Below are 27891 nucleotides of genomic sequence, written 5' to 3'. Positions count from 1 at the left end.
ATCTATACACTATTTTTTCATCTATATAATACCATCAATGGGTCAATCAGTCTATGTTATTCAATATTAATAATACAAATAACTTTGTGGAATCTTTTATAAATTTAAAATGTGAGCATCTGCAAATCATAAAACATTTCCTTTATGTTTGGTAAATTCAACTTTTGTTTTTCTTCATTTTCATATTCTGATCTTATTAGATTTCACTTGTTTTACAGTTGGCATTGTAGTCTTCTTTCATCACAAAAATATATTATGTTTTAATTCATTGTTAACCATTGTTGATATTTTTGTTATGCATAAATAACACATAATATTTTACATTATACACAAGAAGCTGTTTTCTTATTTGTTTTCGGAAAGTTGTTTGTTGACATAAAATTATTCATTTGAAGTTACAATGATCATTTAAAAATTAAAATTTGACATTAGTATCAATAGTAAAAAAGTGCATTAACAATTGAAAGACTTTAATTCATTAAATCTTTAAAAGAAATATAATGACATAAAAATAAAACAGATTTAATGAAATTAAAAAAATTACGAGCACGTATAACTTTTTTCCAAGTGCATTTAAATTAAAACATTGCTATTATGACCAAAAAATGTATAATGTTGGCAGCATTGGATATATTTTTCTCAAATCATAAACTTGAATAAAATTTATTAATTTGCAATTTATTTAAGACGATACGTTTTTTTACTTTAGAATAATTTCATAAATATTTTAGTTGTGTTTAATTATTATGAAAATATTGATTTCTTGGTTATGTTGATAAAAAGCATAATAATTTGACTTTTATATTTGAAATTGAAAACAATAATATTCAAGGTATTCATAGACACAGTCTTCTATAATTATTGTGTAATAATAAAAATAAATTAAACATTAGTTACTTGTTATTAACTATTATTAAAAAATATATTTGTATTTAATTTATATTCAATATAGCATATTTTCGAAAAATAATTGAATATGAAAATTAAAAAAAACATAAATTAGACCCTTTACTAACAGTTGGATATCAATGTTTCTAAATTATTTGTTATACATATTAATATACATATTTTTTAGAATAGATTACGTATTTTAAATATCTCTTATTAATTAAAATATATTTTAATTATGAAAAAATTACAAAACTGTGAAATTGTCTATTCTATATATTGTCTATTCCCACTTTTTTCGTAATGTTTGCAATTATTTTTACTTCCGGTGGGAAATTAAGAATAAAACGGGCCCGCGCCCTCGCCCCGCGCCGCCATTTCTCTTCCATTAACAATTCGTCTGTTCGCAGGGTAAGTCGATTTACATTTATTATTAATTATTGGTCTCATAATGTACTTGAGGAAATAATGATTTGAATTTTATTGTTTTCTTTATATATTTTTACTAACTTACAATTAAATATATTTCTTTAGGTAATTACAAAAAGTACCGGTGACTTCATTTCAATTCATGACGATTTATTCTTTTGTTTTTTTTCAACGGTTTGTTTTAATGAAAACAAGTGATTTCTTTTGTTTAATGCTTTGTTTTTAATATATTCACATATTGTTTTCAGTATCTTTTCGTTAACTTCGTGATTCTACGTGACCTCGTGCCTCTCAACATGTTTCAAGCATCTAGCAACAACAACGGCGGCAACGCAGCAGCAATGGCGTGCATCGCTACCGGTAAGCTTTATTCATATTAGGTTGAATAATTAATACTTGTACATATTTTTATAAGGCTCTGTTAGGCAATCAATCAGTATTACCTTTTTTTTGTGCAAATTGAAATGTTCTTAGGTAGGTAGGTAGGGTAGCTAATAGCTACGTACCTAATCGATTACAGAATAAAGTCATTTTCTTTAACATAAAATAGAATAGAAGATTTAATGTATAAATATAGTAGGTTAGTCTGTAAATGTAATATTATTTTTTCCAAATTTGTTGTAAATCGAAATGCGCGGGAATCGCAAACCGGCAACGCGCGCGACGAGCGGTCGCGCCGCGCGCCGCGTGCGGCACGGGTGTCGGCCGCCATTTTGTGTGATATTTATTATGAAAATAAATTTAATATTAGGTAATTCATTCAAAATTGTAAATATCCTTAAATAGTAAAAATATTAATGATTGTAAATCATGAAATTGTCTCTGATCATTCAAACACATAATATTATATATTATCTATGTTTTGTATTGACGTATGTTATACGCATACATACCTACCTATTTTCTTTTCAATAAAATATTTTGTAAAGCTTATCTGTATGGATAAATTATTATATTTTCGGTTTAATTTCAATACATTATTCACATTATGTCGCGAAGTTAATTTACTTTACACTATTAAGTAGAAATTATTGTAGGTATGTACTTTAATCGTTAAAGCGAGACTTATATACACAGAAAACCCCCGCGCGCTTGCAAGGGTTAAACGCATTCGCACAGCTGTTACGTTAAAAAAATAAAATCTGTGAATATGTCGTTCAAAACTTTGGAAAATGTTATTCGTGAGTTGAATAAGACTGTGTTACATCTGCAAGATAAAGTAACTTCACTAGAAACGCTTATTCTAGAACAGAATTCGATTATAAAAGAATTTGTTGAAAGTAAAGAAATGCGAGGTCCGACGGTACATTTGAGTTCACCAAATAAAAAGTGTGATGATGAAGAGGGTAACTCTAAGCTGCGGCCACTTCGCGATGCTCGTCTTCGTGCGCTTACGACTATCAACGTCGCGAAGCCCAAAGTGCGAGCAGGGAAGAAGACATTGCCGCTCGCATCTCCGTCCCCACCGAGCGGCACTGACGGCGAGATCAGCCCTACTACGTGTGCTACGCAAGTCACGCAGAACTCGCAAGACGCGTTCGTGGATGCCGATGGTTCGGACGACCGCGGTAACGGAGTCGGGGCTACAACGGAATGGGTCGACGTGAGGCCGCGTCGAGTCCGACGTGAGGCGAGAAATGTAGCTCGTGGTACGGCCGCGCCCGGTTCGACGTCATTGGAGGCGTCCGAACGTAAAAGTTACTTGCATATCTATTATTTAAAAAAAGGTACTACAGTCGAACAAATTATAAAACATTTGTTATGTATTTGCCCGAATGATAAATGTTTGGTGGAACAATTGAATTCGCGTGGTGACTATGCATCCTTTAAGTTGACAGTTCCCACAAAAAATTTGGACACTTATATGTCGCCTATTCATTGGGCGGAGGATGTGCACATTAAGCCATGGCGTAGTGGATTTCGCAACCGTAAAACGACACAAAACCCCTAAATTAAAAAATATCTGTATGTTTTATCAAAACGTGCGAGGTTTGCGTACAAAATTAGATGTGTGTAAGAATTCTATATTATGTGAACAATACGATGTTTATGCTTTAACTGAAACATTTTTAACCTCCTGGGGCCTGCGGTCATATATATATTACATAGACAATAAAAAAATATTTCAACGCCATCTTTTGCGTATATGCGAGAATAATACCTCAAATCGATGTAGTGGTATGTCATCCGCTATACTCAACGGTTTTTGGTTTTATAAGTGACAGTGATTTGAAGTAGACTAATTACGAAGTTGTCGATGGCTATGCGACGGCAAACACGTGGTCAGTAATCTTACATTTCTAGTAGAACCATTAGTATATTGCAGTATATCTTTGTATATCTAATTATAATAGATATTATTTCTGCAACCGCAATAGTTATTTTGTAAGATAAATCTAAAACTTGTCAAAAATATGAACGTTTTCTTTTATGTCATACTGGTAAGACATTTGGTCTCAATTCTTGCCAAATTGGTATTGGTTAAAAGGACCCCATGTATTACCTTTATGACATTCTTTAGTTAATGTTTCAGATTTTATTACAATTTTCAAGGATTATAAGATACTAAGATCTACCAACACCTGGATGAGTCAAATATTGACTTATATGATGGACCTATGGAGTTTCTTGCCGATTCTTACCATAGATACTGCTTTCCGAATCGGTGGTAAATGTTAATACTGTTATGACGATTCAAAGGTGCTTTTAGAAGAAGTCTAATTGAATAAATAAATGTTTGAGATGAAGATAATCCCCCAAATGATACCGATGAAGCCGCCAAAATACCAGAAACTGATTCTTCTTCCATTCGTCCAATGAGTATGAGTCATGTCAGAATAGAATCGTCACTATGTATGTCATCTTCAGTTGTTGGCAGACCATCTCAGAGACGCACATGACGTGGACCAACATTAGAGGAGGCTCACAGAGAGGATGGATTGGAAATAAGACCTAGGGGTGGACGTGACAATATAAATACACCGCCGCGCCGGTGCAAAATACTTGAACTGGTCGTTTCTCACCCTTAAAAATATCTATCTTTGAACCATGGTACAAAAAATAGACACAGAACAATGGATAGAATAATAAATATTTAAATTCAAGTTTAAAAATATATAATAACTAAAAAAACATGTAGTTTTTCGTCATTTTCATAAACTTATTACACTTGGAACTGGGACCCCCTGTAATATATATATGACATAAAGAAAATCCAAGTTTTCCACGAAAGATTTTTTTTTCCATTTTTTTGAATATCTGTAATTGCATTAGAACAGATACAGCTAATTATTATTAGAAAAGAAAGAAAAAAAAATCCTGGGTCTCAGGAGGTTAAATAGTAGTGTGTGTGACTCAGAGTTGTTTCCTAACGATTATATTGTATTGCGTAAAGATCGGTGTAATGATTCAGGTTGGGGTGGTGTATTGTTAGCTATTAGAAATTGTTATGATATAAAAAATATTTGTGTTAAAAATTACATAAGTAGTTGTACCGATTGTCTCGAAATTACAGTAGCCTCGGTAAAACGCAATGGCATTAAAATATTGTTATGTGTGTTGTATATACCACCTGGTTCTAAGGATGACATATATTATAATATTTTTAAAATATTAGAAGAACTAAGTACACGTTTCTCATCATATAAAATTGTAATATTTGGCGATTTTAACTTAAATTCAGCATCTAAAAATGTTATTTGTAAATATAATAATATGATTTCCTTCAGTAAGTTGCATCAGTATAATACTATTACGAATAAGATGGGTGGAATTCTTGACCTTGTATTAAGTAATGCCAGTAGCAGGGAATTACAGGTAAGTAGTGACACACCACCACTTGTCCCCATTGACAGTTATCATCCGTCTTTGTTGGTGAAATTAACATATCTAAGGACTTACAATATAAACGATTCATCTGTACGGTCTGGTAGTAAATTAAATGAATGGAATTTCCGTAAAGCAGATTATAATGAATTATATGCGTGTATTCAAACATTGCGTTGGGCTGATGTTTATTCGTGTACTAGTGTAAATAGTGCCGTAGATAGATTTTACACACAATTATTTGATTGTTTCGATAAATGCGTCCCTAAAAAGAGACATTCTATGAATAGTTCACGATATACTTATCCGACGTGGTTCACTACGGAAGTTGTAAATAATATAAAAATTAAATATTTTAATTTAAAAAAATACAAGCAGTTTGGTCTACAGTATAACTTTGAAATGTTTAAATACTATAGAAGTAAAGTAAAAATACTTATCAATCAGGCTTATCAGAACCATATAAAAAAAATTGAGGCCAATATTAAAGATGATCCCAAGAAATTCTGGGCATTTGTAAAGGAGCAGCGGTCATCTAGTAAGTTGCGTATCGAATACGACTATGATGGTGTTAAAGTAAGTGGTATTGACGCCGCAAATGCATTCGCTAAATATTTTCAATCGGTATTTTTAAATGAAAAACCAAAACTTGATTATAAGGAGGCTTCTCTTGTATCCGGCGTTGCATCATCACGTATTTCTATTGATTACATTTCAAAATCTGATATAAAGCTTGCAATTCGGCGCCTTAAACCGCATTCGGCAGCAGGTCCGGATAATATACCTCCGTTCATTATTAAAGACTGTATATCAATTTTTATGGAACCTCTTCACTATATATTTAATTTGTCACTCCAAACAGATACGTATCCTACCGTATGGAAAACTTCGCGTGTTACACCAGTTCCAAAGAGTGGCTCCAAAGTGAGCATTGAGAACTATAGACCTATCGCGGTGCTATCTACTTTTGCTAAGCTACTTGAAATTATTTTAAATAATCACGTCTCACAACAAATAAGTTCTCGATTATCGGATTGTCAGCACGGTTTTCGTGCCCGTAGATCAACATCAACAAATTTAATAAATTTCGTCGACTACGCTTCTATAAACTTAGATCGGAAAAAACAAATCGATGTCAGTTATTTCGACTTTAAAAAAGCGTTTGATCGCATAGATAATGACGTCCTTTTGCGTAAATTTTCTATGATTGGTTTCACTCCTAGGCTGGTAAAATATTTTGCAGACTACCTCCGGGATCGTTTTCAATTTGTACAACTTGGTAGTTACCGTTCAGATCCATATGCAATAAATTCTGGTATCAGTCAAGGCAGTACCCTCGGTCCTACTCAATTTCTGGTAATGATCAACGATCTTCCAGATGTTATTAGTTCTTCCCAGTGTCTTATGTTTGCCGACGATCTCAAATTATACTTGGCTATAGGAAGTATTGAGGATTGTCAGGCATTACAAAACGACATAAATAGCGTCTGTGAATGGAGTAAAATCAACCGTTTAGATCTTAATGAGGCAAAATGTAAAGTAATGACTTTTACTAGGAGTAAATCCCCACATCTTTATCCCTATAAAGTTTCGGATAAGATTGTAGCTAGAGAGAATTCGATACGTGATTTAGGCGTATTATTCGATCGTACCTTAAGTTTTAATGACCACATAATTGATCTTTGCCAGAATGCATATAAAGCCCTTGGCTTTATTTTTAGGCAGACTGCCCGTTTTAATGACAAAACTGTTATCATTAGCCTTTATTATGCATTTGTACGTAGTAAGCTCGAATATAACGCTATCGTGTGGAGCCCACATGAAAAAATTTACACGTTAATGATAGAGAAAATCCAACGCAAATTCTCAAGATGCCTTTTCCGCAAGATGTATGGATATTATCCCTACTTATATCCATCCTTGTACGTAACGGGGATGGTTGGAATGGATACACTGGAGCTACGACGCGAGCGCGCGCTTATGGTTCATTATTATCTGCTGTTAAATAACAAAATTGACAATCCCGTCGCACTGGGGGCCTGTGGTGTGTGGGCACCGAGCTGCTCCGTGCAGTGGCGCTCGCGTCCGCTGTTCGCGGAGAGCCTGCTCCGGACGCGAGCCGCTTGGAGTGCACCCACGCATCATGCACTCAATTTGTTAAATAAATTCTTACGTGCTAAATCTGAAGTGGACCTGTTTAATGTTAATATTGTATCGTTTGTCTCTAATTGTACCTTATTTTTAAGTCAAACTTTGTAATAATTGTTATCTTTGTGCGTGTTGGTATGTTTTGTACTGTAAGTCAAAGATGAATAAAGAAATAAATAAATAAATTATAAACCAGGTTTTATAATAATACTAGCGACCCGCCCCGGCTTCGCACGGGTGCAATGCTGATACTAAATACACTACAGAAAAACTGTGAACGTTGTATATAGAAACATAGCGGCCCGCTCCGGCTTCGCACGGGTATAAAATAGATAGCCGGGCGGCCGGCCGGTACCGCCGCAAACCCTACGTCCCGCAATTTTTAAATATGTAATATCTTCGATAATATTCACTTAAATCATACGATGTAAAGGGCCATATAGATCTATATTAAATGAACAATGTATTCAAGGTATTTAATTGGCTAAGGATTAATGCTGTATTGGTTAAAATCGTATCGAAAATTAGCCATTATTTGTCGTAAAAAGTAAATGACAAAAAAAAGTTATTGTGGGTTATCCATAAGAGATAGACATAATATACCATCGCTGACTTTTCTGTAGACAATGTGTATAATACTTAGTACATTATTTTGATAAAACTCGTAGGGTTCAGCCTGCGTTTGCAATGTAAGCGGAAAAAATGTAATTTTTTACGACATCACGTCATTAGAAACCTCAAAAATAACAGTACTTCTCCACTATTTAATGGATGTTATTATACATATAAACCTTCTTCTTGAATCACTCTATCTATTAAAAAAAACCGCATCAAAATCCGTTGCGTAGTTTCAAAGATTTAAGCGTACAAAGGGACATAGGGACAGGGAAAGCGACTTTGTTTTATACTAGGTATGTAGTGATTGGAGACGGAAGAACGACTTTGTTGTATCATATTATAAATTATATGTATATACTATTAAGATTTTATAATTAGTAATTACCAATACATCATAATATTACGTAAGTACATGCATAGTTTTGATAGGATTAAAATTACCATTTCAAATAATTCAAGATATCTATGATTATACGAGTACAATATAATATAATAATATTATACTGAAACGTACATAGATCGTAGCGAATATTTTTTTTTATAGATTGCGGGGTAAGGTAAGTACCTACAATGACGCCACATTTTATTCATATTTCGTAGCGAGTTTAGTATTTTTTTTAGAGTAGTTTCGACTCCTTTTACATCTTGGATCTCAACCGATATCTAATCAACTTGATATTTTTGTGTTACGAAATTTTAGAAATGGAATGGTAATTTCATTAGGTATATTTTCTGTAACATATTGAATACGGATTTGTATTTTATAATCATAGGTACAATGCATTATTTTTTGTTTGGAACATTTCAATTTGCTTAACAAATTAAAAATTATAGATATGTTTCTACTGACCTGATAAAATGTCATTCTGTTTTTATAATTATTTTAATCGGTCAAATTATTATTAAAGGGTCAACGCATCAAGCCGATCCCCGGTTTAAGGGTAACAACGCACAATGTGTCGCGATGGCAACATGCGCGGCTATTTATTCTTCTATTCTAAATAGAGCCGTATTTTCTCAGGAAAATATAGACACTATTTTAGAATTTGGTGATATGTTATATATTCAAGTAAGACCACTTGGGGTTGCGCATCATCATCCTCATTTATATCCTGAAGAATTGCCTTCTGATATACGTGTAGGGACCTATTTGGCTAAAATTAAATCGATGGCAGACAGCGATAGTTGGATCGACAACGGACTGTTTCCCACATGTGACAGCGACATAGCCACTTACACTTTACAATTAAAATTAATCCTAAAAAATAAAATATTTCACACTGCACACAACGACTCCACACATAGCTACCTTTTCACCGGCGCTAATAATACGATATCTTTTTGGAGGTCAAATAATACATATTTTATCTTTAATAGCCATAAAGTAGACGCGAATAATAAATACGTCCATAACTCGTATTCGGTAGGAGCCGCACGTCTCTTTCAGTGCAATAATTTAGATACTCTTGCAAAGTTTTTGTTTTGGAATCCGGCGTTTGGTAGTCAATATCAAATTCATAAAATTATTTTAAATCATTTTCATAGTGCAAATATTATTAATGAATTAGTTAGTGTAGACAATCAATTAGTAAATGTAGACGATCAATTAGTTATTTTAGACGACCCTAAATTGTCTAATTTAAAACCGATAGTTTTAGTTAATAAAGGTATACCCCCAAAATATGACCCTAAATTAAATTCCCTAAAACCAAAAGTTTTAATTCAAAATATTCGCGACCCTAAATTAACAACACTGACACCCGTTGTCTGCATAACAAAATTACCCGATGTTAGTAATGTAGGTAGGAAACGCGGTAGACCGGTTAAATATAATAAATCTAAAGCACACAAAGAAAACAATATAAACGTAGATTCGGATAGTTCATCAGTAAATTCAGTAGAAGCAGGACGTAAGAGGGGACGACCAGGTAGGCGATCTATAGATGCAAATTCTCATTTAAAAGCGGTCACAAAATATAATGAAAAACATCCCGAGATTCATAGGCAGGCAGTTCAAAAATATAACGAGAGCAATCCCGAGGTTCATAGGCAGGCCAGTCAGAAGTTTAGTCAAAGTAATCCAGAGGTTAATAGGCAAGCTGTAGATAAGTACAATCAAGTTAATCGAAATGTAGACGTTGAATTACGGAATTCAAACAATTTAATAGGTACAAAGAGTGGCGACGGCTTAACTGTCGTCAAATTGTATAGTTTTAAGAATATTTCATTATTAGATAGGGAGGCGTTTTTATGTAGGCACTGTAATGCTAGATTGTTCTTTGAGGAAAAGAATCGTATCAAGTGGTGCTGTGGGGCTGGCGCTTATAACGTTCAAAATTTCCCGCCTTTAAATGAACCATTTTATAGCTTTCCTTCTTTCTTGAATAAACCTAGGGCTTATAATAATTTATTTGCTTTTAGTGCTTTAGGCGTTACACACGGATTTCAACATCCGACAACGGGGATATCATTTTTAAAAATTCAAGGTAGGGTTTATCACAGAGTTTTTGATCTTGCGTACTCAGAAACTACTAACCCGGCTGGACTTTACATCTATGATAACAGTGAGCGAGAGAGCCTCGCTACAAATTCAAATTTAGATTTAACTGTCATTCGATCGATTACAAATTTCTTGCATAATCACAACCCTTATATAGAGTGCTTCAAGCGGCTGAGCCAAGAACCATCCGACCACGCACACCTCATTTTTGAGCACACCACACGACGCACACATGGTAACATTCTCGGTGATATGCCGTTGGGCAACGAGATTGCTGCCATTATAAGCAATGAGCAGGAGCGCTACATACCGCGCGCCATTGCAATCTGGAAAATTGGTGACAAAAAGCCTCACACAGTAGATATAATGCATCCCTTATATGAAACTTTTCAATATCCATTATTGTATCCGCACGGTAACCCTGGATGGTTTCCTAACAAAACGGACAATAATGGAGCAAAACTAACCCAAAACAAATATGTTAGATGTCTCCTTCTGAGCGAATCCCGTTTCAACGATTTTAATCGTTTGTCCGAAGAGTGGTTAGTTGATATGCAATGTAGGATTTTAGAAGAAAGACTTCGTTACCTGTATAACATCCAAAAAGGTAACACGGATAATGCTCTCCGTTCCGCTCCATTAAGAGAAGTAGAGTCAGTTTTACAGCAGATCAGTGTAGATGAGACTATTCGAGGAGAGGGTGGGGTTGTGCCTGGTAGAGTTTATTTGCCAAGTAGTTACACGGGGGGGCCTAGATATATGAAGCAAAAGTATATGGATGCTATGGCAGTTGTTAACAGATTAGGATTGCCATCTTTTCTTTTAACTTTAACTTGCAATCCCAAATGGCCTGAAATACAAAATTCAACAACAGGCCATCATAATACGCCTTCAATTTGTGCTAGAGTTTTTAACATTAAATTACAACAACTTTTGAGGGATCTTCGCACAGGGGTTTGGTTTGGTAAAATTGTTTATATTTTATATGTAATAGAGTTCCAAAAACGGGGATTACCACACGCTCATATCTGTTTTGCAGTCGAGGGTGGTGGCCCCGTTCACGGTACTGATGTGGATAAATTTATTAGAGCAGATATTCCTGACGCTTCAGAAGTTGATGGAAAATTAAGAAAAGCTGTTTTAGATTACATGGTACATGGTCCATGCGGTCCGCCGCATAGGACAGATTTAAAATGTTGGGATAGTGAAAAAAAAAAATGTACAAGCTATTTCCCAAAACCAGAGACAGAAGTCACATATTGTAATGATAAAGGGTTTATTAACTTAAAGCGTAACAGTAAAAATACAGCCACCATTAAATACAGAGGGAGGGATGTAGAAATTAGTGATTTGTGGATAGTACCATACAACGCTGCACTTCTTCTTAGATACGATTGCCATTTAAATTTAGAATCAGTTTCCACTCGAACAGTCGTTAAATATCTCTTTAAATATATGACTAAAGGTCCAGACGAGGCTCGAGTCGCTATTGTTCCAGAAGAACTAAAAAATAACGAAATAGAACAGTACGTCACAAAACGATACATCGGTTCTGGTGAGGCTGCTTGGAGAGTTTTTGAGTTTGACGTTACGGGACGTGAGCCCACTGTAAAGATGTTAGATGTTCATTTAGAAAATCATCAGTCTATTTTTTTTAAGGCGGGAAATGAATCGCGTGCTGTTCAAAATTCAAATTCGGATCTCATCACGTATTTTAATCGTCCCCTCGGTGAAGAATTTGATAGGTTAACATATTTAGATTTTTACGAGAGGTACATAGTTCATTCCAGCCGCCCCTCAACAAAAAATACAATTATTTACGAAATGAATAACGGAAAATTTTTGACAAAAAGACAGAGGGGAGAAATAGTGACGCGTTTATTTTGGGTCGCGCCCAACAGAGGTGAACAATTTTATTTAAGATTACTGTTAGCTTCACACCCCTGTCGTAGTTACAGGGATCTTTATAACTTGGGTGGTCCAAATTGTAACACATTCCAGGAGGCCGCTAAAGCCGTTGGTATCGCTAACGATGAAGCCGAATACGAGATAGCTATGCAGGAAGCTTCATGTTTTTTGACCGGACCACGCCTGCGTAACTTTTTCGTATTATTGGCTGTTAACGGGGTAGCAGTAGCGACACTGTGGGAAAAATTTAAAAATGAGCTAGCTGAAGACATACTTAACCGCGTAAATAACGATCCGGATAGAGCGTACACCCAGGCCTTGGTTCAAATTGACCGTCTATTGCGAAAACATGGTTCGTGTTTGTTAGAGCAAGGTTTGCCTAACGCGCACGATGACACCACCGAACTAGGTCGTGAGAAGGCTCTACACGATGCAGACGGGTTACGCGAATTTGTGGATGTTTGGACGCCCAAGCTGTCTCATGACCAGCGGCAAGTGTTCGAATATGTGCAAAATTTGCTCACTGATCACGGTTTTCGCAATAGTAACGAAAGTGCTATTTATATAGACGGTCCGGCAGGCACTGGTAAAACGTTGCTATTAAATACGATAGCAGCGTACGTGAGGGGCGTACTCAACGGTGTAGTTTTGTGCACAGCGAGTTCAGGTATTGCCGCGCAGAACTATGACGGCGGTATGACTGCGCACAGTATGTTTAAGTATCCGTTAAGCGCTATTGACGATTTAGGCTATTGGTATGTAACAAACGGAACCCAGAGAGCTGAACTTATACTACACTCCGATTTAATTATTTACGACGAAGCGCCTATGGTACACAAGTACCTCATTCATTTGTTAGATAGGTCTTTGCAAGACTTGACAAAGTCTAATAAAAGTTTTGGGGGAAAGGTTATCATTTTTGCTGGAGATTTTCGTCAGATTCCGCCCGTAGTTACCAACGCCAAGTGTCATTCAGATATATTTAATGCGTCAGTAAAATCATCGCCCTTATGGCAGAGTTTAAAGACGTTTTCACTAACTACACCTCAGAGGTGTAGTGAAGATAGTGTTTTTTCAGATTTTTTACTTCAAATAGGTTCAAATAATTTGCCTTTACATTCGGTAAAGGTCGGTAGATCTTGTCAAAATTTAATAGACCTTTCACTTTTATCATTTACTACTGATTTAAATGAGTTAATTAATTTTGTTTTTTCGGATTTCCTTTTAGAAAACGAGCCAGAAGTTTGTATAGGTAGGGCCATTCTTTCCACTCACAATTCAAATATTAGAGAAATAAATAGGACTGTATTAGACCGTTTGCCAGGCGACCTTTTACATTTCTATTCAGTAGATAAAACGGCTACGGATGACACTGACGAATTGTATTTAGGCGTGGACGTGTTGAATAGTATGCACCCTAAAGGTATACCAGAACACGATCTCACATTAAAAGTAGGATGTATTTGTATAATAATTCGTAACCTTAGTTTTTCAGATCATTTAGTTAATGGTACTAAAGTTATAATCGTAGCGACTTCACCTCGATTGATAACAGTTCGCAAACCGGGAATAGCCGAATTGTTTTTTATACCGCGAATCATGTTTAAAGCCCCCATTGATCATAATAGTCCAATAGAAATGTGTCGATTGCAATTTCCCCTTCAGGTGTGTTATGCAATGACGATTCACAAGAGTCAAGGCCAAACCATTAATAAGGTTGGCATAGATTTAAGATCGGACGTCTTTAGTCACGGACAGTTGTACGTGGCATTAGGTCGCGTACGGGATAGGAACGATTTAATGCTTCTTGTACATAGGGAAAAATTAATCGACGGTAAACCTTACGTGAATAACGTCGTCATTCCACAGTTACTTTAGGGATTTCCCACCATGCATTACACTATTCATTTTGCTTGGTAGATTGACGAGTTACACTTGCAAGCATTACACACTCGGCTTCCTGGAATGAAATTGTTCACCTCCGTTCTATATCAGAAATCAATTATTAAAATTAAATCATGTTGCCAACGTTTACATTGTGCGTATTTTTTTATGAACTCTTATCATCATGACGCTAACATTTAAAAACGAATTGATTCTACGTTAAAGTTGAAACACTGTGTAACAAATTATTTGTATTAAAGTAAAATGCGAGAGCGAATGTATAAGTTTGTTATTGGTTTTAAGGTTGTATGCGCATTGTCGAGTATTTATATGTCAGTGGCGGTGACAGTAATTTATAAAATTGACTGAACTTTTCTTATATTTAATAATGCCATGGATATGTAAGTCATAGCAGTTGCTTGGTTCATAGGAATTTAAATGGATTTGATTGGACCTTATCGGCTCGGTGACAGGTGGAAATGCGTGTCGAGAGTCCTCTGCAAGGCGGTAGGTCGTGAGTTCCGGAGCCGGCGGCCGGCCGTGGGAGGCGCAGGAGCGACTCTGTCGCAGAGGTGAGTGCGGTGCCCTAAGTCGCTTTGCATTGGCGCTGCATCGCGCCTGCAGTGATGGCGGTGACTAGATGTAGACAGTGTCGAAACAATAGAATATTACGATTGATAATGCGGGGCGTTTCTCTCAAATTGTATGTATTAATATTTATATTACATCTCATATAATATGTCATAATTGTGCTAACCTAACCAAAATATTTGCGTATTTGAAAAAAAATGGACAGATCACGGATACACAAAATAAAAACAATTTTATGTTCCTATAAATAATTGTTATTTATTCTAAGTATCAAATTTGATAAATGAATTGTAAGATAAGTGAATTTTATCACTATCATGTAAACAAAATTTAAATGGATATGTTTATTAATATTATTTTATTAATATACCGTGAAATATTCACAAAACGAAAAATGTTATTTACTTTAAAAGTCAAAGCAGTATCACGAAAGGTCGGGAACCTTCAGAGGCTGGGAAATGTTACCCAGGCATTTTTTTCTCTTTTTCATATAAATCGCGTTTTACTTTTCCAAAAAGCTGGTACACCTCAGTAAAATGAGCATTCTTTCGATTTCTTTTGCTGCAAAGATTTCGTAGTGGGATTATGTTGTAGGCAATAAAAAGACAAAAAAAGCAAAACAGAATATTGTTCATTGACAATTAAATAAAAATAATCATATTTTTACATTTAAGTTGTGCTTAAAATTCAGTGATTTAACTTTATTTACCATGGTTATTTCCGGGATACCAAATTAGGTTTATTTTTCCGAAATTAACCGAATAGAAATAATATTTATTAACCTTAGATTACAAAATAAAAGACAGATGGAGCGTTGCCGAACTAATTCGAATAATTTATCGTCATTTTCAATAAACTGTACACTGTACGTACACGGTGCTTCTATGTGCGTGTAATGTTGCCAGATATTGAAAAATTTCCCAAATTTTTCCCCGACTACGGAAAAAAGAGGATTATGTTTTTCGAGTGTATGTATAATATTTCTTTGACACGCCCTGCAGTATAAACCGTTGGACCGATTTTGAGTTGTGAGGTTTCATTGCAATCATCTGAATTATTATGTTAGTGGCGGTAGTGACGTAGGCTATATACATAAATGAGAAGTCAAGTTTTAATTTTTATTTAAATTCTTTTATTACATAAAGTACCTGCCTATAAAGTTATATATGGACAAAATAATTGTATTCAATTTTTTATTAAATAAATTACATAAAAAAAGTTTCAATATTAACTATAATAATTATATTATTTTTTATTTTTCATAATATATGAATACGAATAGCGGTAGTTTTTAGTCGAGAATACGGGACATTTTATTTTCATCATATCCATCATTGAATCGCTAGCGAAAACGACTATGACGTTTTTAAGCTTTGTAAAAGTAACAAAATAATGTATTATGCTTATTAAAATAATCTTATAATTATCATGAACCTTTAGTGCACTATACAAATAATCACATTCACGATCGAAAAATCCAACAGCATTACCCTGAAGATCTTTTAACCATTTTACCGTTTTACCAATAAAAATGGCAAATTCATTTTCAAAATACTGGCAACATACGTTGAAGTTTTGTATTCCTTCATATCTGTAAAATTATTATTCGTATTAAATAAATAAATCAGCCAAATAATCTACAGAAAACCTGTGAAACGATGTTTTATCTTTTTTTTTGTTTTCGGGAACAAATTTTACACCGTTTTATTATCACAAGACGGCATTTTTATACTAAAATTGCAAACCCTTTTTGACGTATTGCATGACACTATATGCGCTATAGCACTGGTGCAGCGACGTATTTGTTTTTGATTTCGTATTTTCTTTGACAAGGGCGACGGGCGGTTGTCATGCTCCATCTGTACTTTATTTTGTAATCTAAGTTATTAACTATCAAATTATGTGGTAATATAAAATGTGCTAACCCTAAGCTTCTTTTGATGCTGAGCAATGTTGTAAAATATAGATCGCTACATTATTAGGTAATTTTGCCCACCACTGTAACTTTTGTTTAAAACAACCTTCAGTGGTAGTTATAATATTTCAAACGTTATTTAATAACATATTATGAGTAAAAGTAACCTGTGTTTTCGCCATCATGCACAAACTATCAACTTGAATTTTCACCATTTTTTTTTTCCGCGAAATGACACATGATATTCAATGAGTTACAACAAGTTGCTGATTTAAATTAGCGACACACACAATAGGCAGTGTTGACAAACAAATTAACCAACTATTTTACACTAAATACTTTGAATGTTGCCAGAGTATGAAGGTATTTTAGCAATTTAAAAATTTGCATGAAGTGTTCTTCAAAGCAAAGCTGATGACCCATTGTACGCCAATGATCAAATTTTCATTACCCAACCACTATATTAATTTACCTATGAATATTTTTTTAGTATTATTATTTATCAAAATACAATCTCGATGCCATAAAGCATTGGTAGCACATCTCGTCTCTCTTTGCTTGAAGTGTTCTTCAAAGCAAAGCTGATGACCCATTGTACGCCAATCATCACATTTTCAGTACCCAACCACTTTATTAATTTATCTATGAATATTTTATTAGTATTAATTTATTATTTATCAAAATACAAACTCGATGCCATAAAGCATTGGTAGCACATCTTGTCTCTCTTTGCTTGAAGTGTTCTTCAAAGCAAAGCTGATGACCCATTGTACGCCAATCATCACATTTTCAGTACCCAACCGGCAACCACTATATTAATTTACCTATGAATATTTTTTTTAGTATTAATTTATTATTTATCAAAATACAAACTCGATACCATAAAGCATTGGTAGCACATCTTGTCTCTCTTTGCTTGAAGTGTTCTTCAAAGCAAAGCTGATGACCCATTGTACGCCAATCATCGCATTTTCAGTACCCAATCACTTTATTAATTTATCTATGAATATTTTATTAGTATTAATTTATTATTTATCAAAATACAAACTCGATGCCATAAAGCATTGGTAGCACATCTTGTCTCTCTTTGCTTGAAGTGTTCTTCAAAGCAAAGCTGATGACCCATTGTACGCCAATCATCACATTTTCAGTACCCAACCACTATATTAATTTACCTATGAATATTTTTTTTAGTATTAATTTATTATTTATCAAAATACAAACTCGATACCATAAAGCATTGGTAGCACATCTTGTCTCTCTTTGCTTGAAGTGTTCTTCAAAGCAAAGCTGATGACCCATTGTATGCCAATCATCGCATTTTCAGTACCCAATCACTTTATTAATTTATCAATGGGAGACATGCATAGAGTTTATATATATCATATTGTGTACAGGCCGGCGCATTCTTTTTCATAATCAGAGCGCATTCTAAATTTCAATTTCAACATTAGAATTCTGATTGGTTTTGTTTTTGGTCGATTTTTGTATAAATACGTGATAAATACGGATATTGTGTGCATAATAAAATTATTACGATCCGAATAGTCTTTGAGTTCACAACCCCTCTATAGTTGGTGACCTCCGACGGAGCAAAAAGAAAACATGGAAGAAAAAGACTAACTACATCATGAAGAAAAGCACTGCGAGCTGGCCCCCGTCTACATCCAGTCCAGGTTGCTACCATCTTTTACAGAGACTGCCTACCGAACCAAGCACATCTACAAAATGAATTAAACAAGTATCTACATAACAAAAAGAAGAATGACAAAACGCCTATCGAATGGACTACTGCAGCAATTGAAGCTTTTGAGAAATGCCGACAAAGCATCACAGAAGCGACAACATTATGTTTTCCCATTCCTGGCTGCTCCCTTGCCATCATGACTGACGCCTCGGATCATAGTCTCGGCGCTGTACTTCAACAAAAGATTGATGGAAACCGCTAGCCTTTTTCTCTAAAGCAATGAATGCTACGCAATGTCGCTACAGCGTGTATTTTCGCGAATTATTAGCAATATACGCGGCTGTATTACATAAGTCAATTCTGTTCGAGTATCAAGTACATCAAAGGAGAAGAGAACACAGTCGCCGACGCGTTGTCACGCATCGAAGAGATCCAATGCCCTAATGTAATCGACTACAAGCAGTTAGCCATCGACCAAAGTAACGACGAAGAGCTCAGAAAGTTAAAAACTCAAACAAATTTAACATTCGGTGAAGTCACGCTACCCGGACTCGATCGACCAATCACGTGCGAGCTATCAAGCGCATCGCCCCGTCCCTTTCTACCGAAGGCATACCGTTATATGGCATTTAACGCTCAACACGGACTATGCCACCCTGGTATTAGAGCTACTCGGAAACTAATAACATCGAAGTTTTTCTGGCCAGCTATGAATAAAGACGCTACGTTATGGGCCAAGTCTTGTATCAGCTGTCAACGAGCAAAAGTTCACCGGCACGTCGTCACTCCTTTAGCAGAGTTCCCGCCTTCGCAACGCTTCGAACACATACACATAGATATAGTCGGTCCACTACGACTCTCAAGAGATTACCGATACTGTGTTACCATCATTGATCGTCTTACAAAATGGCCTGAAGCAGTTCCAATTCAAGAAATAACTGCCGAAGTCGTCGCGAAAGCATTGTACGAGAACTGGATTGCACGCTTCGGCTGCCCGCTACGCATATCTACCGATCAAGGTCGACAATTTGAATCTGCTTTATTTAAGGCACTCATGAAAAGATTTGGGGTTACAAGAATACGCACGACGGTATTTCACCCTCAAGCAAATGGGCAAATCGAACGATGGCATCGCACTATGAAAGCCGCGCTCATAGCTCGCGGCAGTACTTGTCAATGGACAGACGAACTACCGACAGTACTGCTGGGTTTACGCACAGCTATAAGAGAAGATAACAACTTGAGTCCAGCTATGATGACCTACGGCACTACACTGCGCATGCCCTCCGATTTCTTCGTGCCTACACGGACGGGTATTGAAGACGCTGACTACGTGAAACGCCTGACAGAAACTATGGCTATACTCACACCGACTAAACGATCCCCCGCAAATCGAGCAACATTTATTTACAAGGATTTGTCTACGTGTACTCATGTATTCATACGGAACGATACAGTTCGAGCACCATACCACTCCGCCGTATGACGGCCCTTATGAAGTGCTGAAGCGCTACGACAAGTACTACCAAATACAGTTACCACTTCGGACTACAGTAGTATCAATTGACAGACTCAAGCCTGCATACATATTAAACGAAGAGGTTGAAGGTATGGCAAGCACAGCAGTAGCATCTACACCTACACCTACGAGTGCTACGTCGTCAGTGCCTGCTACAGACTACAACACGGACAAGGCACGTCCCTACACTACAAGAAGTGGACGCGTTGTCAAGAAAAATGTTCGCTTCGCTTGAGGGGGGACACTATGGGAGACATGCATAGAGTTTATATATATCATATTGTGTACAGGCCGGCGCATTCTTTTTCATAATCAGAGCGCATTCTAAATTTCAATTTCAACATTAGAATTCTGATTGGTTTTGTTTTTGGTCGACTTTTGTATAAATACGGATATTGTGTGCAAAATAAAATTATTACGATCCGAATAGTCTTTGAGTTCACAACCCCTCTACATATCTATGAATATTTTATTAGTATTATTATTTATCAAAATACAAACTCGTTGCCATAAAGCATTGGTAGCACATCTCGTCTCTCTTTGCTTGAAGTGTTCTTCAAAGCAAAGCTGATGACCCATTGTACGCCAATCATCACATTTTCAGTACCCAACCACTTTATTAATTTATCTATGAATATTTTATTACTATTAATTTATTATTTATCTACTGAATGAACTATATACTGAAGCCCTATGCTTCTCGAGGAGATAAAGGAACAATCATCAACATTATTTTATTATAAGTATCGAAATATAAATTCAGCACCATAAAACATTAGGAGTACATCTTGTCTCCTCTTTTCTATTCAAAGCAAAGCTTATGATTGGGTATAATAATATACAACATTTTCAGTACTTAAATTGTAAATTATACCCGAATCCTCATAAATTGAAACTTTGATAACAGATTATGTATTATAATAATCACACCTGCGCAAAAAGCATGCATATGCATTTACGAGTATTTTATGTAAAAAATATTGTAACAAGAATATGGTTATTCATCACATCGAATAAATTCAAGCATTTGTTACTAACGTAAATAATATAAAGGGTGGCAGTTTCACTTCTTAGATTATTTCGTATGCCTTTGATTTGCATAAATTAAAATATATTTTTAATTATTCTATTTAAAACAGCAAATTGTTTAATAGCTACCAAAAAAAATACATAAAAAATATCAGAAAAAAAGAAATATACAAAAAAAAACACAAAAAAAAACACATAAAGAACAAAAACAAAAAAAAATATCAGAAAAAAAGAAATATACAAAAAAGACAAAAAAAACACACACACAAAAAAGAACAAAAACAAAAAAAAATAACAAAAAAAAAAAACGAAAAAATAATAATGATAGAACATCAAGAATATATTTGCCGCATCAACGAAACAAGAAACAAATACTGGAATTACATACGTTATCTAATTAAAATAGCCATTTTACTATTATAGAAAGCAATGAAAACATTGGTCAGACGCAATAGCCAAACAAACATGAGTGACATGATGACTTTTTCTCACTCCAAAAATGTCTCGAAGCTGACAAAAGAAATTTTCTGTTCACCAAAGGAAACGTCGTAAGTGGACAAAATCCTTGATAAAAGCCATTGTAATCAAAACATAAGAAAATTGACTATCACAGTGAAAGTTCAAGGTAAATATAATATATGTAATTAAAAAAAATGGCATTATGATCCAGTTACCGTCGTATGTGAGGTCACAAAGTTTTGGAACTAAACTGAAGTGCAAATTATAACCGAACGAACATGAAACTAAAATCCTAATATTAACGACATCAAATACAACACTGAAGGCTATGCTTTTATGATTGATTTGTATGATAATATTTTCTGAAACGACATCCAAACAAGAACATGAATTCTATCCGGTTGCTGATCGCACTCGCTGGGCTTCCCAAAAGGGTCTCACCCGGTGGGGTTGATCGCACGGATCCTGCAAGCGAGTGGAGTTAATGAATTTTAATTTACATAAAAATACTTAACTGTATTCAGTATTGAAGTATGGTGGAATAGTTCGATATATTGTATGTGAATAGCGTATAATTAGTAATTCCAGTATTTTGAATCACCTCAATCAAGCAAGATCAAGATTTATTTTATAATTAAGTATAAAAAATGTATTCGTATAATTTTATTCTTTTATCTCGTTTTAAATGGAACTAAAGTTTAAAACAAATGTTGGTTGTCGATTATTATGTAATTATGAAATAAAAATATTAACATACACGTTACGTTGTCAACAGTTATTTTACAATAAATTAAAGTTATAATATTGTAATTCGTATTGCAAAAATAAAAACTTTCTTCCTTACTTTTACTCTGCCTTCTCTTCTTCGAGAGAAACTTTATTGAATTAAAGTATCAGGCAACTCTTCTATTTTTTCGCTATACCTTCTTATGTAACTCGCCCTTTTCGTTTCGTGTTATTTAATTACACCACTGTGCCTATTCTTCTTTCTCTTCTTTATATCTTCTCTAAATTCTTCTTAATACGTTATAGTTTATACTATATTATGTAATTTAAAAAAAGTCAACGTTAACCTGTAATATTAAGAACTCATTGTATATAAAGTACATACTATCATTATGTAAAATACATTTTATCTTAATGTACCTAATGTTGGAATACAGCTGGTCGACTGGTTATTTATTTTGTAATTTGAAACATTTCATTGCTTGCTTGCTTAAAATAATTAAAGTGACTATGTAGTAAGTACGGTTATCGTACAAACTCCAAACCTAAATCGAGAACTGAAGAATTGTTATACTAACTACAATCAATTGCTTTTTTCACATGCATATATAATATATCTATAAAATATATTTTTTGTTTTTACTAGATACATAAGTAGAACATTTATGTTTACGTATCACCTATAAGTTTTTGTTATTTACAATATTTTAGTAAGACAATGTAAAATGTATGAAATACTCTAAGAGTTGAAAACATCTTTTGTTAGTATGATAACCATATTCTTGAATATTTTCCAAGGCAAAAAAAAACTACATTATCAAAAACAATTAATCAATATCATAATTACTTCGAAAATGCATAGTGTCTTATTGTGATTTTTTTACCAAGGATATCTTTGCCCGAAGATCAATTCATAAGTAAATTTTTAAATTGCAAAAATACCGCAACATTCAAAGTATTTGGTGTAAAATAGGTTCTATGTCTGACAACACTGCCGTATGTGTCGCTAACTTAAATTAGCAACTTGTTGTAACTCGTCGAATATCATGTGTGATTTCGCGGGCAAAAATGGTGAAAATTCAAGTTGATAGTTTGTGCATGATGGCGAAAACACAGGTTACTTTTACTCATAATATGTTATTAAATAACGTTTGAAATATTATAACTACCACTGAAGGTTGTTTTAAACAAAAGTTACAATGGTGGGCAAAATTACCTAATAATGTAGCGATCTATATTTTACAACATTGCTCAGCATCAAAAGAAGCTTAGGGTTAGCACATTTTATATTACCACATAATTTGATAGTTAATAAATATTATTTCTATTCGGTTAATTTCGGAAAAATAAACCTAATTTGGTATCCCGGAAATAACCATGGTAAATAAAGTTAAATCACTGAATTTTAAGCACAACTTAAATGTAAAAATATGATTATTTTTATTTAATTGTCAATGAACGATATTCTGTTTCGCTTTTGTCTTTTTATTGCCTACAACATAATCCCACTACGAAATCTTTGCAGCAAAAGAAATCGAAAGAATGCTCATTTTACTGAGATGTACCAGCTTTTAAGAAAAGTAAAATGCGATTTATATGAAAAAGAGAAAAAAAAATGCCTGGGTAACATTTCCCAGCCTCTGAAGGTTCCCGACCTTTCATGATACTGCTTTGACTTTTAAAGTAAACGACATCTTTCGTTTTGTGAATATTTCACGGTATATTAATAAAATAATATTAATAATCATATCCATTTAAATTTTGTTTACATGATAGTGATAAAATTCACTCAACATTTATCAAATTTGATACTTAGAATAAATAACAATTATTTATAGGAACATAAAATTGTTTTTATTTTGTGTATCCGTGATCTGTCCATTTTTTTTCAAATACGCAAATATTTTGGTTAGGTTAGCACAATTATGACATTATATGAGATGTAATATAAATATTAATACATACAACTTGAGAGAAACGCCCCGCATTATCAATCGTAATATTCTATTGTTTCGACACTGTCTACATCTAGCCACCACCATCACTGCAGGCGCGACGCAGTGCCAATGCAAAGCGACTTAGGGCACCGCACTCACCTCTGCGACAGAGTCGCTCCTGCGCCCGCCGCGGCGCGCCGCCGGCCCGGCCACGTCTCGCCGCCGAGCGAGGCCGCTCGCGCGCAGCTCCGCCCGACACCGGCCCGGTACCGTCCGCGGATCCATTCCTTCCGTTGGACTAAAAGCGCCCGCTATCGTCTTTCATGATCCATCGTTATTCTATATTCGAAGGGCTATCATTTCATTTTTATAAATTGCATCACGTCCGACGTATATTTACAGTACAACGCGCTACATCATTACTTCTAATATCGTACTTTTACATTTGCTGAGCGCATTTTACAGTAATATTTAAATATTTTGTCTCGCTATGCTTCAATTTTCTATATAGATCAATCAATTTTGTTTTTTAACATAAACTTACATGCACAACACAAACTATATTTTTGTGTACATAAAATCAATTAAGTTTAGTTTATAGGTATATAGACTAGAGTAAACTAGAGTAAATTAATTTAGATCGTGTAAATTATTGATGTAGAATGTAGATATTTTATTCATACATTTTATTTACGTGTATACCTAAGTATGTATTTTTGATAGAATCATGGTTATATTTATTTAATTTTATTTTATTACACGCATAACGCTTTACTTAAACACGTGTCAATCATAACACACTTTACAATTTTTATTTCTTTTATAGTTAAGTATAATAGTAGTAATTAGTGTATATCGAGTACTTAGACGGTAGTTAGGTAACTCCGCCTGTGTTTGAGGGTGAATAGAATAAATTTTATAAGATTATTTTATTCTACCTCATCGCAGCCAGTCCCAAGCCTGGATAAAGGAGGAGGTGGTAGTTTTGCATTAATACAGAAAGTTTCAGATATAATTTGCTCAGTATGATGTGAAACACCTCGCTGCCAGTCAAAAAAATTGAAAACAGTGTTCCTTTTTGCGGATATTTGTCATAGGTTTATATTATCTTTTATAATCTTCTTATTATCTTTCTAAATTTATGATACAACTTATATATTTCATATTTTCCAGATCGCAGAAGACGGACAAACAACACAAAATAATAGGTTTAATATGACAACATTAAATCACAAGTTAAGTATATTATATTTGTTTGGCATAATTGCTGTTTGTCTAAAAAGGAGCATTAAAAAAACATAACATCTTGATTAAGTTTAGATAACAAAAGTATGCATGCAAAACTCTCAATAAATTTAAAAAAGTGTATTAAAACGTTTAAAATGATTGCCAGTGATAAAAAATGAGGATAATCAAATATTTTATAAATGTTTTTTTTTTCAGAAACGCCACAATTGATTCCCAGTAGAAATAGGAAAATATAAAAGACCAGTTTCATCCATAGGAAGAAAGATACTACTTATTTTACCAATAAAAGGACTTGAGGGCAAAATATTTTACATATTAGGTACATATAAAGTTTTGATGAAGAATTTTGATGAGAAAAAATATCAAGTTAAGTACATAATATATTTATTGACCTAATTCCTGTTTGTGAAACATTTAAACTGCATAAATATAATAAATAATAACACATCATGATTAAATTTACATTTTAATCGACTTCGAAATTGGACTTATTCTCTTTTTCGCTTTGTTACATCATAATTTTTCACTGGGAAAACCGATTTTGAGAATTCTTTTTTTTATTTGAAATCTGCCTGCAATGTGGTGGTCCCAATTATTTGATTTAGTTTTGACAAATTGAAGGTTTTCATTAAATGTGGATTTTTTTTTCAGAAATGCCACAAATTACTCTATAACATAAAGACAGTTTCATCAGGAGGAGGAATGACACAACCAATAAAAGGAATAATTGAAGTCAAAATATTGTACATATATAAAACAGGCTTTGTATCAGTACAAAATGGAATCACCAGTTAAGTATGTTAATTATATTTTTGGCCTAATTTTTGTTTATGAAACGATCAAACAAAAGTATTGATAAAAAATGGTTTCCTCAATGCAACCTCTGTTACTATTAGAACAAAATATATTTTTTTTTATAAATTTATACTATTAACTATATTTGTTGTAAAATACATTAAAATCTTTAATTTCTAACTATAAAACTCTCGTCACAAACAATAAGTCTTGTAATAAACATCGCTGTTAAAAACCAAAGTTGTGACTTTCAAGAATTCATTATATCTATTCATAAATTGAATTTCAATGTAATCTTTATTATGGACTATTCTTGATTTTTGATTGGTACTCATACTCATGCATGTGAAAAAGGATAACAAAAATAGGTACCTATTCATATTTTAAACATTTTCAGCCAGACGCGCCAGGTGCTCAAAGCAGCGTCACTAAGAAGAAACACGTGAAAGCACGAAACAGACCACCATCGTGCTCCGTGGCTTAATCCGCATTGTTACGCTCCTATTGGTCTTAGCAAGATGTTATATGTTTAGCCTTTAATATGTTGATCCGACCTGTTTTTATAATATCTATTCAAAATTTTAAGTTTATCCATGCACTACTGTTTACGTCTAGCCCGGGGTAGCATATTTTTTGCTTCGATTATTATTTTGTAAATCGCACCCAAAAATATTCAAGTGTATTTTCCTACGTTTTTTTTATGTATAGATTTTATTTTAGTTGTATGTTATTCGTTTTTTGTATAAATTTATACCTATAGATTTTCTTTAAAAATGAAAAAATGTATTACTGTTACCATTAGTTGAATAATATAGTCATGTTAATAATATAATCATGTTAATAAAACCTTTTAGTTTCAATTATTGTTGTTTTATTCGCAATTCAAAAATAATAATTATTATTGATTTTATGAAACTATATTTTTATATAATATGTAATTAATCTATGTAGATAGCTGTTTTATTATTGAAAATAAATTGATAAGATAAATTGCTTATCATCTACTACACAAGACAATGTTTAGTACTTATTACCTACTTAAAATTAGCTTTTTCTTATGCCATTTACTTAATGATCTAAGTATGCCATAGAAACACATAGAAATGAACTACTAAAATCATTTTTCACATGTTCGATTCAATAAACACAGTGTATGAAGAACTTAACAAATTAATCATTGCAAACCGACAGATGGAACTGATATAAATAACTACATATATATTTATTTATAATAAACGTAGGTATAACTTCCTAACACCTAATTCAGTAAGTACATAAATTAAAAAAGGCACTATACGAGGATTATAAAATGATAGAATTAAAAAAAAACACTGATGAATGAATAAATGAAAATTTTAAGATTTTAACTAATTAATATTAATGGTCCTAACTACTATTTAAATTGTTGGCTTGCAGCTAAATTACAAAATACCTAAGGGACTAGAAATATTGAGAAAACAACTTCAAATAAAAATCAACAAAGTCAATTTAATGTAACTAGATAAGAAAAAATAACGATAAACTAGCTATTATTTCGAGGTTTTACATAACGAACTACCTACCTAACATTTAATTTTAATATCAGCTACACTCCACAGAGGGACTTGTTTATATAGGTAATTCAGTTTTTTGTTAGTTTATAAACAAGACAAGAGGTAATCATTATTTGTAGGTATATGAATATGTTCAATGAAATTAAAACACATTATTTAGGTATCTTATTACCCGACTGCCAAAGAAGGAGGGTAATGTTTTTCGAGTGTATGTAAGTATGTATGTATGTCT

The 27891-nt window shown here is 33.7% G+C and overlaps 1 protein-coding gene and 1 long non-coding RNA gene across 7 annotated transcripts in view; both read left to right on the top strand.

The window, feature by feature from the left end:
* LOC123704897 overlaps nucleotides 1-27891 on the top strand; it is a 490404-nt gene that overhangs the window by 365709 nt on the left and 96804 nt on the right. The window lies entirely within an intron of this gene.
* LOC123704901 lies at nucleotides 1609-26967 on the top strand. 5 transcript variants are annotated; one of them, XR_006753211.1, is made up of 5 exons: nucleotides 1609-1677; nucleotides 25237-25298; nucleotides 25507-25677; nucleotides 25963-26106; nucleotides 26504-26967. It is a non-coding gene; the product is annotated as an uncharacterized LOC123704901 (long non-coding RNA). The 5 variants fall into 5 exon arrangements; XR_006753212.1 differs by lacking the exon at nucleotides 1609-1677 and adding an exon at nucleotides 24839-25160; XR_006753209.1 differs by lacking the exon at nucleotides 1609-1677 and having other exon boundaries at nucleotides 25175-25298.

The sequence above is a fragment of the Colias croceus genome, chromosome W (assembly GCF_905220415.1).
Source record: "Colias croceus chromosome W, ilColCroc2.1".
NCBI lineage: Eukaryota > Metazoa > Arthropoda > Insecta > Lepidoptera > Pieridae > Colias > Colias croceus.
Note: the sequence above shows the minus strand (reverse complement) of the source record. Positions and strands in the feature narration are given on the sequence as shown.